Source organism: Pinus tabuliformis, chromosome 7 (assembly GCF_031772625.1).
Source record: "Pinus tabuliformis cultivar Carrire ecotype Pingquan chromosome 7, CPIR1, whole genome shotgun sequence".
Lineage (NCBI taxonomy): Eukaryota > Viridiplantae > Streptophyta > Pinopsida > Pinales > Pinaceae > Pinus > Pinus tabuliformis.
The window spans coordinates 1,555,774,554-1,555,786,961 of record NC_142293.1 but is presented as its reverse complement, the minus strand read 5'-3'; positions in this window follow the sequence as shown (position 1 = coordinate 1,555,786,961).

Here is a 12,408-nt window from a genome sequence, read left to right as displayed (position 1 = left end):
AGCAAAACTGATGGCAGAATCAAATCTGCATGCTCTAGACATAAATCTAATAACAACAATGTTGGAGGATGAGGATGGTGACTTGCTCATTCAAGTTTCAGAAATGTTTCTCCAATCACTATGGTATTCTAATATAGTTTATTTTCTTCAGCATCTTTCGCCACCTCCTGGAATGTCAAGAAGCAAGGGTAGATCACTAAAACTAAAATCAATGAAATTCTGCATTTTAAACCATGCTCTTTTTTGGAAATATCTGAGAGGGGTTCTTCTTAATTGTTTGGTTGAAGACGAAGCTCAGCAGGTGATGCATGATTTTCATAAAGGTGATTGTGGCGGTCATTTGTTTTGGAAAACAACAGCTAACAAAGTGTTGCGAGCAGGATATTATTGGCCGACTTTATTTTCAGATTTGTATAAGACAGTGATGAGTTGCCATGAATGCCAAGTTTTTCAAGGAAAAAGGAAGTTACTTCCTCTTCCTTTGAAACCAGTTGAAGTAAATGCAGGGGGGACTTGATTTCATAAGGGAAATACATCATATGTCATCAGCACAACATCGATGGATCTTGACAGCTACCGATTACTTCACCAAGTGGATTGAAGCCATTTCGACAAGGTAGGCCACGGATATGGTAATTATTCAATTTTTAGAATCTAATATCCTGTCTCGTTTTGGTTTCCCTCACAAGATTATAACAGATAATGCAGCAGCATTTAAGTCCAAGAAAATGGTGGAGTTTTGCAACAAGTACAACATTACATTGGGTCATTCCACAGCATACTACCCACAGGGCAATGGATTGGCTGAATCATCAAATAAGTCCTTGGTGAATATAATCAAGAAAATGTTAGAGGCAAATAAGAAGAATTGGCATCGAAAGCTTGTTAATGCCTTATGGGCCGATAGAGTAAGCAGCAAGAAATCCATAGGTATGTCACCTTTTGAGTTGGTTTATGGTATGGATACAGTATTTCCTACATCACTTGCAGTCCCAGTCATGAGATTACTATAGGAAGCTGGCAGCGAAGAGGATGATATTCAGCGAAGAATTAATCAAATGATTCACCTTCAGCAAACAAGGGAAGAGGTTTCCCAAAACACTTTCAGACTGCAAGAAAAGATAAAGAAGATCTATGACTGCAAAACCAAAGCAGAAAAGTTTTAGCTGGAGGATGTAGTGTTGCGGTGGGATGCACAGAATGAGGACAAAGGAAAGCATGGTAAGTTCGACAATCTATGGAAAGGATCGTATAAGATCTCAACATACAGAGGACAAAATGATTTTCTGCTCAAGGAGATGGATGGTCAGGATTGTTCAGGAGGGCTAGTGAATGGTAGGCTCCTGAAGCACTACTACTTTTGAGGTGGTTCCCTAAAATTATGTCACTTTCATTGTATATACCATTTTGATTTTCCTTGCAAGTTTTCAAGTACACTGTCACTTGAGCTTGGGGCCTGAAGTGAAGGCTATAAATTTTAAATGATTAGTGTCAAGTCTAAGTTGGTTTATAGTCAAGTTTTGAGTCAGTTTGGTTGAGAGTCAGTGTTCAGTTGTATTGAGTCATTTTTCACTTTTTTTGGTTTTGACCGTATTGCCCAATGGATGAGGCACTTGGTCTACGGTGTTCTTGACACCTCCAAGGAGCTGCCATCCCCAATAAGGCCAATGTTAGTGTCAGTATCTGCATACTTCCATCAGGGATCAAAATTCACTCTTTGCATATGCATTTTAGGAGTCCCATACTGAAAATTTTGCATCATTCCATTAGGTCATGATATACTGATCCACTGATGGTTGTTTTCTCTTCAGAAAATCTTTCCCTCATAGACTATACTTGTTGATCCTTCTTCAGATTGTCTTCAGTCAGGGTTTCATAATTAATCTGCAGTTCATTTCATTAGGTCATAGGGCATGATTTCATTAGGTCTAGGGTTTCATCACCAAGGTCAAGAAACTAATTTCAAAGTGTAAATAAAGGTCAGCAAGGATATGAGGAGGATCAATAAATTGAGCATGATAGCTTGTATTCATAGCTACTAAAATCATCATTTTTTCTAACCTAATGTAATTTTCACCTCAAAAACATCTTTTTGAGGTGAAAACAAAGTATTCTAGTTTATTTGTACTTCATATGTAATTTTAAGTTCCTATATGTAATAATTAATCTTAGCTGCACCAGAGCATTTCTCCTTGTTGCAAAACCAAAAAACACTGCAAGATTCAAGTCAAATTGAGCATTTATCCATCTGCAAAGATACAAGAAGAAAAGGCATTAAAACAGAGTTTTGAAAAAGAACTAGAAACATCAAAAAAATGGGTTTTCAAAGTGAAAAATCAAAATCTTCTTCTATTTAAACCCTCATACTTCATTTTCAAATTCATTATCTTCATTTTCCAAGCAAGAAAGTGAAAGGAAGAAGAAAGAAAGTCGATTTTGAGTGAGTTTGAGCGAAAAAATCCAGTGTTGTGCTTTTGGCAGGGTGGCGCTGCGCTTTTGGCAGTGGCGCTACGCTTTTGGCAGGAGGGCTAGAAAACCCTCAAACTCTCAAGAAAACTTCAAATTTCTCTCTCCTTCCATATTTTCAAGTAAGTGGACATCCCTCACTTTAGTTTTGGTTTGCAAATCAAACTTATAAGCGTCATTTTCCATGTTAAAAATGAAACCCTAAAATCTCCCTAATGATGCCTAAAACCCTAAATCCTCACTATTCATCCTATCACCTATCCCTACAGCTCTAGATTCCCCTATCCCTATTTCCCTATCCCCTTATCCCTATTCCATATCATTTCCATCCCTCTATCTCTCTTCCCCAAGGGCATCAAACAAAACAAACCCTCCCTCTCATTTCCTACTCTCTCATTCATTTTTAGCCCATAAAGCCATTTCCCATCCCCTCATTCCTAAAAAACTTTCATTTATTCCCTACATACACCTCAGCTTTGCAAACACGGACAAAGAATACCGAGACTATAAGGAGGAGGAAAACACAAGCAGTAACACCTCAGCAGATAGAGCTAGGCAACAGAGAAAACCACACAAGGGAGGAGGATAGACTTAGGATGTTGGCTGAAGCTTCCTTGGATCATCAAAGCACATGATGATGGTGCTTCTCACCAATTTTGGGCAAATTTGGAGCAAATTTTGTCATTTGTAATTTTGAATTTCATTACACAGAAAACTGCTTAAAAGCACATCGCCACTGGCACTGCAATTTTCCTAGGGGCACCCATTGAAGATATGGCTTGCATTTTTGGATTCCGAATGATGAGGACATGCACCCTAGAAAGTTTCAAAAGTTTTGGGGCAGAACTGGTCCACCAAAAGGTAAAAAAACACCTTAAAAATGACCTTTCTGCCATGTTTTGGACACATAGAAGCAATCTTGGGAGAATCAAGTTTTGAGGGGTCAAATGAGCTCCAAATGAAGAAATTATAGGTGTTATGGAAATTATACTTGAACGTATTTCCAATGAGCTATCATGGGCTCCATTTGGATGCTAGGAAGGTCTCCGAAAGGGACCTAAAAGTGGCGTTGCGCTTTTTCCCAGTGGTGCTGCGCTTTTCACAGTTTTTGCTCAAGGTTGTTATTTTTCTAGTTTTTTACTGTAATCGTGGATTTTATCTCATGGTGGATGATTTACCTATGTAAATAGTGTCATGTCTTGTAAATATGATGGATAAATAGTAATAGAAGGTAGATTCATTGCTTAGGAGTTATTTTGAGCCCAAATGAATCAGTTTTTCACTTTTAGGTGCAAGTTGTTGATGATGCCTATATTGCTATTTCTTGTTCAGTATTAGTTAGATTAGCTCCTCATCTTGGGGATTTAACCCCTGAGGATGGGAGGAGGTTGAAATCATGTATATATATTCTTCTTCTTTCTCTTTGTAAGGGTTTGGACTCAGATAGATGCTCAGACCTTGATTGTACACCTTTTGTAAGCAGTTTGGCGAGAGATTAATAGGAATTGCAGCTATTTTTATGGGATCCATGTGGTATGAGTTTAGTACAGTTTCTTCTTATGTGATCATATGTTAATGTGTTTTATGTATTCCATTCATCATTTCATTTATTATAGTTGAATGTTTTCAAGTTGATAGTTAGAATTCATTATATGAGTGCTCTGCCCTGGGAAACCATTCATCATTTCATGTTTTCTGCAATCTAGGAAGGATCCATGGTTTTCACATGCTCTTCTTAGCTTCTCACCAGTCTAAAAGATCTCATCCCATCAAGCCCTTGAGTGCTAAAGCCTATGCTTACCTTGCCCCATTAAACACCCTGCAATTCTGACCTAGTTCCCTAGACCTAAACTGTCCAGCTCCTCCTGATTTGGCAAAACCCCTTCAAAAATCCAATCAAAACCTTCGAGCTACTATACCTAGCCTAAAATCCTTTACTTGATCCAATCATATTGATTGAGATCCTTACGGAGAGAGCCCTCTCCCAGCTTAGTAGGGCTAGCTACTTCGCTAAGCTTGGTTTGTGGTTACCCTGGCATTGCCTCCCTTCAATGTGAGGTCAATCTAGGAGATAACAGTGCATAATGGAGGCAATACTAGGAAAGGACTGCATAGTGGGAGAGAGCAGTGACAGTGTCTGAGCACTAGGATTGTGCAGTGCGTAGTTGATGGAGGTAGTTCTCTATGACTATGCATTGCACAGTTCTAGGAGGAAGAGGATTCTTAACTAAGGCTTGTAATTGCATAGTGTGAATTTCTAGGTGGAAAAGAGATACGTGCTTGGTCAAGCAAGTTGCAAAGAAAAGAATACTCCAAAATTGATCAAGTGTGGGATCAATAAGGTAGAAGGATGAGACCAAAGGATGAAAAAGGCTTGAACATGATCACACACTCAAAAAAGGCCAACCACATGATGATGAACCACTCAACACCCAAAATCAACATGCATCCATTGAAGCAACAACAAAATGACACTTACCTCTAAGCGCGACACTTAGGATACACATTTTGACACAAGTGTTGACTACAACAATAAAGTGCACAATACCTTAAGAATGAGTCTAGTGCATATCCCTATGATAGGTATAATCCATTAAAGTGAAATAAATCACTGGAGATGCCTCTTAAAGGTGTGCCATAACTACCTTTCACAAAAAACGACACTTGGAGTTCCTTCAAAAAAGGACTTAGAAACTTAAGAAACAAACATGGGATGACTCTAACAATTGGAAACGATAGATCACATGATCGAAGGGAGGCTCCAATGTTCGAATATAGTCAAAAATTTGGAGGGTGTTGTAGTTGTGACAACACCTTCCTAAGAACACATTATAATTTAAAAAAAGAATTATCAAATGCAGAAGGAAATGTTAACTATGCCAAAGGATGGTCATATGGGCCTTAAATTATGATAACCCTTAATATTATAACAAGAATGTTGGAACTCCTGAGGGAATCAACTTTTATTATCAACCTAGGGTTTGTACAAACTTAAGAGGTATAAGTACTATGTGTATAGTAGCAATATATTCTACTTAGGTTGATCTAATGAAGTTGAAGAGAAGTCAAAATGCATAGAGACCACTATGCTATAGGAAACACTTGGAAAATTCAATGAATAGTAAATAGATCCATTCTAATTTTCCAGTAAATGAAAAAATTGAAAGAGATCCTATTCTATTGCAAAAAAATTAATGATAGAAAATAACCCTAATCTGATTGCAAGAGTGTAAATGACAAAATATAATTCTAATTTGTTTTGGAGAAAGTAAATCTATGTTATTATAGAAAATGAAATGACTAAAATAAACCTATGCTATTAGCAATAAAACAAAGAAAACACTTCAAGAATGTTGGAGGAAAATCAATCCTACTCTAAGGTGCATGAAAAACCAATTTTTGTAGTTGAAAGAAGACATAAAAGCAACAAATCCTAATTGGAGGAATAAAATTATAACTACTAAGGAAAAGTTCCTAAGGGGCCTTTGAGCCTCTAAACTCCATCTCCAAGCTTCGATGGATGTTGTGAAATGTTGAGGAATGATAGACAAGATTCTGGTGCAATTTTGGAGGTGTTCTAAGGCAATCTACGTGTTCCTACAAGATGGCCTTGTTTTGCTACATGAAACTTCTGAGAGAAACTTTATGAGGTATAGATGTGGTTTGAAGAGTGGAAAAGGTGATGATATGAGTGACCAAAATGTATGAAAACAATGCTAATTTTACCCATGAAATAATACCTATCTATCTGAAAGCAAAGTGCATGACTAGTCAACAAAAGCAAGATGTATAAACATTTGTTAAACTGATAATTGCAGGAAGTAAAAAAGTAATGGAAATGATGAGTTGAATCTGAAATGAAGGCTACAAATTGCATGAAGGAATTTTTTTTTGTGCTTAACATAACAAGATGCATAACAAAACTTCAGTAACAACCTCACTTATAAACCCTGCAAAGACAATACTTTTCTCAGAAATAATATTTGTAGAAAATCACAACTACACTAAATGCATGGAAATGAAATGTACAAGAAGGGGGATTGAGCACCTAGGTTGGGCCCTAACCCAAGGAGACTCAAGTCTCTTAGAAGAAAATCAGATTGAGAACAAAGAAATGTTTTTCATTAATCTTCAAAATTTTTCATAAATGAAACATGATAACTGAAATAATATGCAAAAGCCTTTCTCCAAAGTTGACTATATTCCTCTAGAGTTTTCAAATCACTATAGGGTTGTTAAGGCCCTTTATTTATACAAAATTTCCTTAGGGGTAGCCTCCTTGAAGGTAGGATTTCTTCCCTCCAAAATCAAAAAAAATGTGGATCTGTTCCCCAATGTTCTCACAACCACAAGGAAGTAGTAAATTTCCATGAGACAGTCGAGTTGTGAATAAAATTTAGCATGAAACAAGCCCCAAATCTTATCCTAATGGAATCCTACATGATCTGCACAATATATCCTTGATATCCTACACATTTAATTCCTTAAGGACACAAGATATAGAAAATATATCTTAGCCCTTTTAAGAACACATTACATTTTAAATAAAAACATTATCAAATGCAAAAGGAAAAGTTAACTATGCCAAAGAATAGTTAGATGGGCCTTAAATTATACCTATTTGGGAGGCCAATTATACCCCCTACTGAAAATTTTTCTCGTCCTTTGAGAAATCTAGCCATCTAGTTGCACCTCATTCATTTCCTAGGTGGCTTTCCTGACATCCCAAGCTATCTCAGAAGTGGTGGCCCACTTTGGATGAAATATTGCATTCTCTTCAATCTTTGTCCACTCCCCGTTTTCCTTTTCCCAATCTTTTCTCTCCAGTAGGCCCATTAGTAGAGGAGGACTTAATTTGAGTCCAATCCAATGAACTCCAATCCTCTATATGATACTTATATATAGAGTTTTTATGGCCAATGCATTTCTCGACCTCTCTAGTGAATGATATTCCCTTATTCTCAAATTGTGTGGCAAATTTTGCCACCTTCCTTTGGCATGCTTGCAAGCTTTCATTTCCCAATAATATTAAAATGTATTCAAAATGAAGAATCGCATGTTCTTGTTTTTCCTTATATATAATTTCCATTTTTGGATCCTTTTCTATGAGTTTGTGGTTAGAAATGATGAGATGAGGAGCTGATAGTTCTACCCTAGTCAAAATTGGCTCTTCTACCTCCATGGCTAAGATTCTCTTGATTTCTTTTGCCTTGGTTTCCACATAATTTAGCCATGAAGCTAAAGCTATTTGTTTAACATCACCGAGTTGAGAATTAGGGTCCCAAATGTTCATATAAGGCAATACTAGATTATGCATATAAAATTTTGCAAGCTTTCCCTTGATCTAGGTGGCTCCAGACACACGGGACAAAGAGGGCTCAAAAATCAAAGTGGTCAGAATGACTTTGACCTAGGACCAGAGCATATATCTCGACGTCGTGATCGCGATGGTGCAAACGATTCGTCAAACCGAGCTCGTATGCAAAAAATAGAGCTCTTCAAAGTTTGATATGACAGGGGAAAAGAGGGGCCCACAGTGTGCCACATGGCATCCCAGTAAGCAGGTGGGACCCACATGGCAGCCCATCAGCCATTAACACTTGGTCCCTGGTCATTGGCTCCTAAACCTGCATAAGAGACAAGAATCATTTTTTATGGAAAATGGTTATTAAATAACCATATAACAAAATTTGTTTTTAACATATAGTTATTAAAATAACTATATAACAATAAAACCATAAACAATATATATGGTTTTGGGATCAGCATCCATAACCCCCGCCGACTTTATCCTAATCGCAACCCATATATATATATATATATAGAGAGAGAGAGAGAGAGAGAGAGAGAGAGAGAGAGAGAGAGAGAGAGAGAGAGAGATCGCATATGTTATTGCGCTGATCGTCGATTTAATCAGCACTGATCGGGCTGATCGGGGATATATATCAACGATACCCCATATATCGCGCCGATACATATGCCAGTCAAACTACCGATCATCGATTTCAGAAAAGCACCGATATTTGATAACGCCGATAATGTTGTTCAGTACGGGGTTTAAGGGGCGGGCCGCCCAATGCGGACCCGACCCCCATTAAGGCATCATTTTGGTTTTATAAAATATATATGGAGGGGTGGGATTTGATCCCTCGACCTCTCCTCAACCATATGCCTTACTTTCCATTACACCAACCAATTCCATGGTTAACCCACCCAGTAAATTTATTTCAACAGTCATTTTTCTGCCAGATCAAGGCGGAGAGACTGCACGGATTTTGAGGCAGAAGGCGGGAATGCTCTTCTAGGCATTTAATTAACTTTTTAATGCAGGAACCATGAATTTTGCAGGAGGGCAAATTTTTCACTTTCTCAGAAATTGACAAATTTTATATGGATTTTACACCTCTCGTCGCCACGAGCACAGTGGCACTATCCGTTTCTAAATCAAAGTTTTGCATTTTTTTGTCATTTCCAGAATTCACGTGGAACCATGATTTCAACAAAAACAGGGAGCAGAACCATGAGCCATGAAATTTTCCCAAGGAGGTAAAATTTTGTCATTTCAGAATATAGTCAAGTTTATACTTGTTTTTCATGGTTTTCTGCAGGGATCCCAATGGCAAGATCAGATTTTCCATCTCAATTGTAGATTTCCAGTCCATCCATGGAACAGAATCTTTGAGGAATCCCGGAGGATCTAAAAGATTCCTTGAGCCCAGAATTCTCAACTTCTCAGAATTTGGATTTTGGACAGTCGATTTAGCATTAATTGATGCCACAAATCTGATGGTGTCTTCATATTTCTTATTCTCTCATTTCTTCTTCTAGTCACTTTTCTAAGTGCTAGTGCAGATGTCCACATTCTTGTGTGAGCAACCATCTTCATACAATCGATGCATTGAGATCGATGGTCTGAGCAGCTTTAGCAGTGTGACATCCACTTCTTCAGATGGCCCTTGGTTGTGAGGTATATGATTGTTCATGTACTTCTTCTTTATGCATTATGTTGCACAGATCCTTGATTGATGTTGATGCAGGATCTTGTTTATTACATGTTGTCACGATTCCTTGATTGATTTGATGTGGAATCTTTTATGTGATGTACTTGTTGTCATAACTCATCATGTTATGCTTTGAGATCCGTTGTTGTATGTTGTTGGGATACTCTTGTTGTCGTCATGCATGTCTTTTGCATTGAGATCCCTTTCGTGCCATGTTGGCGGGATGTTCACCATGCATGTTTTTGTGTCATACTGATAGGAGTCTTTTGATTGAGAGTTCCAGTTGTGGAACATCTCTTAGAGCCAATCCTGCGTGAGGGAATTTTTCCTTGTATGATCGCGACATCATCTCTTGTGTACATCACCATTATTGGCAACACTTAACGCAGCGGCCTACACCATCTTGACACTGGGGCCCAGAGATGTTATCCCTCCTAGACGAACTCCGTTATCAACGACTTATGTTTTCATGTGTTGATGATTGATATGTTCCTCTTCTTTTCAGCGTGCAGATGTAGTCATTGATGTTATTTTAAAATGAAATTTAACACATCACGAAAGTAAAATGTCTTGGAAGGGTCCTTCTTCACACCTGGACCTAGATTAAGTGGTATCAGAGCAGTCTTTAGTGTATGTGAATTGCAGTGACAGAGAATGAAAAAGCGATGTACGAGACCATGGTCAACATTTCCAAGAGAGTGGAAATCGTGTATGAAACTCTACAAAAAGAGACAGAGGAAAAGGAGCGATTGCAGCTTCAGTGGCAAGCCACTGAGAAGGCCATGGAAGAACTGAAGCAAAACAAACATAATATTCAAACAGAGAATGATGAATTGAAGATGCATCTACATGAAGAGAAAGAGGAAAAAAAAAGTTTGCTACGACAACTGCAAGCAAAGGACGAGGCCTTGGAAAAGTTGCAGCGTGACCCATGCGAGGTAAAAAGTAGTTCTCCATCTTCATGTATGTTTCCTGATAATGATTTCGCTGTGTTTGAAAATCACACCACAGGAATTGGCTCCAAATTGTTGAAGAGAATGGGGTATGAAGGAAAAGGCTTGGGAGTTAATGGCCAAGGCATTGTCAATCCCATCAAAATAGAGGAATTACCCCATCAGACAGGACTTGGGTATGTCAGGAAAGAATTTGGGGAATGCACTGAGACAACAAGCAAACCATCAACAACAGATGATGAGAAACCCTCATCAGATCTTTCCAAATCGAAAGAGGAGGTAAAAGATGTTGATTTCCTTTCGATTTCATCTTCTCATAGTATGATGTCTGTTGGAGATTTGGAGATCCCAATTACAGGGACAAACATGAGGCTCCTTACAAAGACGAGGCACAAGGAGAAAGAACTTGGTGCTAATAACCAAGGCATAACTCAACCTTTGGAGGTTGTGCATGAACATTGATTTGCAGGCTCGAGATACGCTAAAGGAGAGTGCTCGAAGGTGTCAGATTCGTCCGAGACATCGATGAAATCGTCGAGGAAAGAGAATGATGGGAACACATCCCCATCATCCCACAGTAGTGCCCATTGCAGGGAGAGAGCTGAGGCAAGCTCTCATCGCCATACTGACATCAGAGATAGCAAAGGAAGGTATAACCATTTTCGATCTTCGAATGTTCATTTTGATTATAATCATGTTGTTAATAATGAATGAGGATCATGGCATTGAAAAACATGTACCTTTTGTGGCTTACCTAACCATACCTTTTCTAAGTGTTGGCAAAGAATGGCGGCACTCATGACATGTGAAATACCCTCTCAACAGAATGAAAAGAAACATGTTAAGCAAATATGGAGGAAGAAAACCTACTGCAGTCATTGCAATAGAAATGGCCATCAAAGAGCCACTTGTTGGAGGCTCCATCTAAAACAACGCCTTAAAGACAAAGTGTCAATGCGTGAACCAGGAAGAGCAGTTGTTCGACAAGAAAAACCACCTCAAGGGGGTGACCCATTCACCTTGATCAGTGAAAAATGGTTTCTAGACATGTTGTCGTTTCATTGTCATTCTTTTGTAAGTCATTTGTTGCATTTTAAAGTGTAAAAGTGATGATGTGTTTCCATCACTTGGTCAGCAATAATGATGCCTGGTCATGTTTTGAGTCATATTTTGAGTTGGATGTTAAAACTCTGAAAGTGATGTTATGTTTCCATCACTTTTCAAAACAATAGTGTTTGGCCTTATGATTGTAAATCATGTGTTGCGGTGATGATGTGTTTTCTATCACTTTCTGAAGCAACAATGATATGTTGGCCTTGTTGTCATAGCTGGAGTATTACATCCATCTTGTTGTAAACTTGACCACCGAGTATGTGTTATAAACTCGTGGCAATTTTGGGACGTTTTGGTCATTAGTTGGTCATGTCATTCAAAGCATGTAATTTTCAAACAATGTACTACAGGTTGTAGAAGTAGTAGGTGTCGGCTCGTCGCTTAAGGCTCCGAAGAACAAAGGTGAAGGATATGGAAGCGAGACCATATGGTTTTAGGATCGGTGATCATAACCCCCATCGGCCTTATCGAAAACGCAACCCATATATATATATATATATATATATATATATATATATATATATATATATATATATATATATATATATAGATATATATATATATATATATATATATATATATATCATCGTGCCGATCAGTGCCGATCGTCGATTTCAGAAAAGCACCGATATTTGATAACGCCGATAATGTTGTTCAGTGTGGGGTTTAAGGGGCAAGCTGCCCAATGCGGACCCAACCCCCATTAAGGCATCATTTTGGTTTTATAAAATATATATGGAGGGGTGGGATTTGATGCCCCGACCTCTCCTCAACCATATGCCTTACTTGCCATTACACCAACTGATTCCTTGGTTAATCCACCCAGTAAATTTATTTAAACAGTCATTTTTCTGCCAGAGAAAGGCGGAGAGACT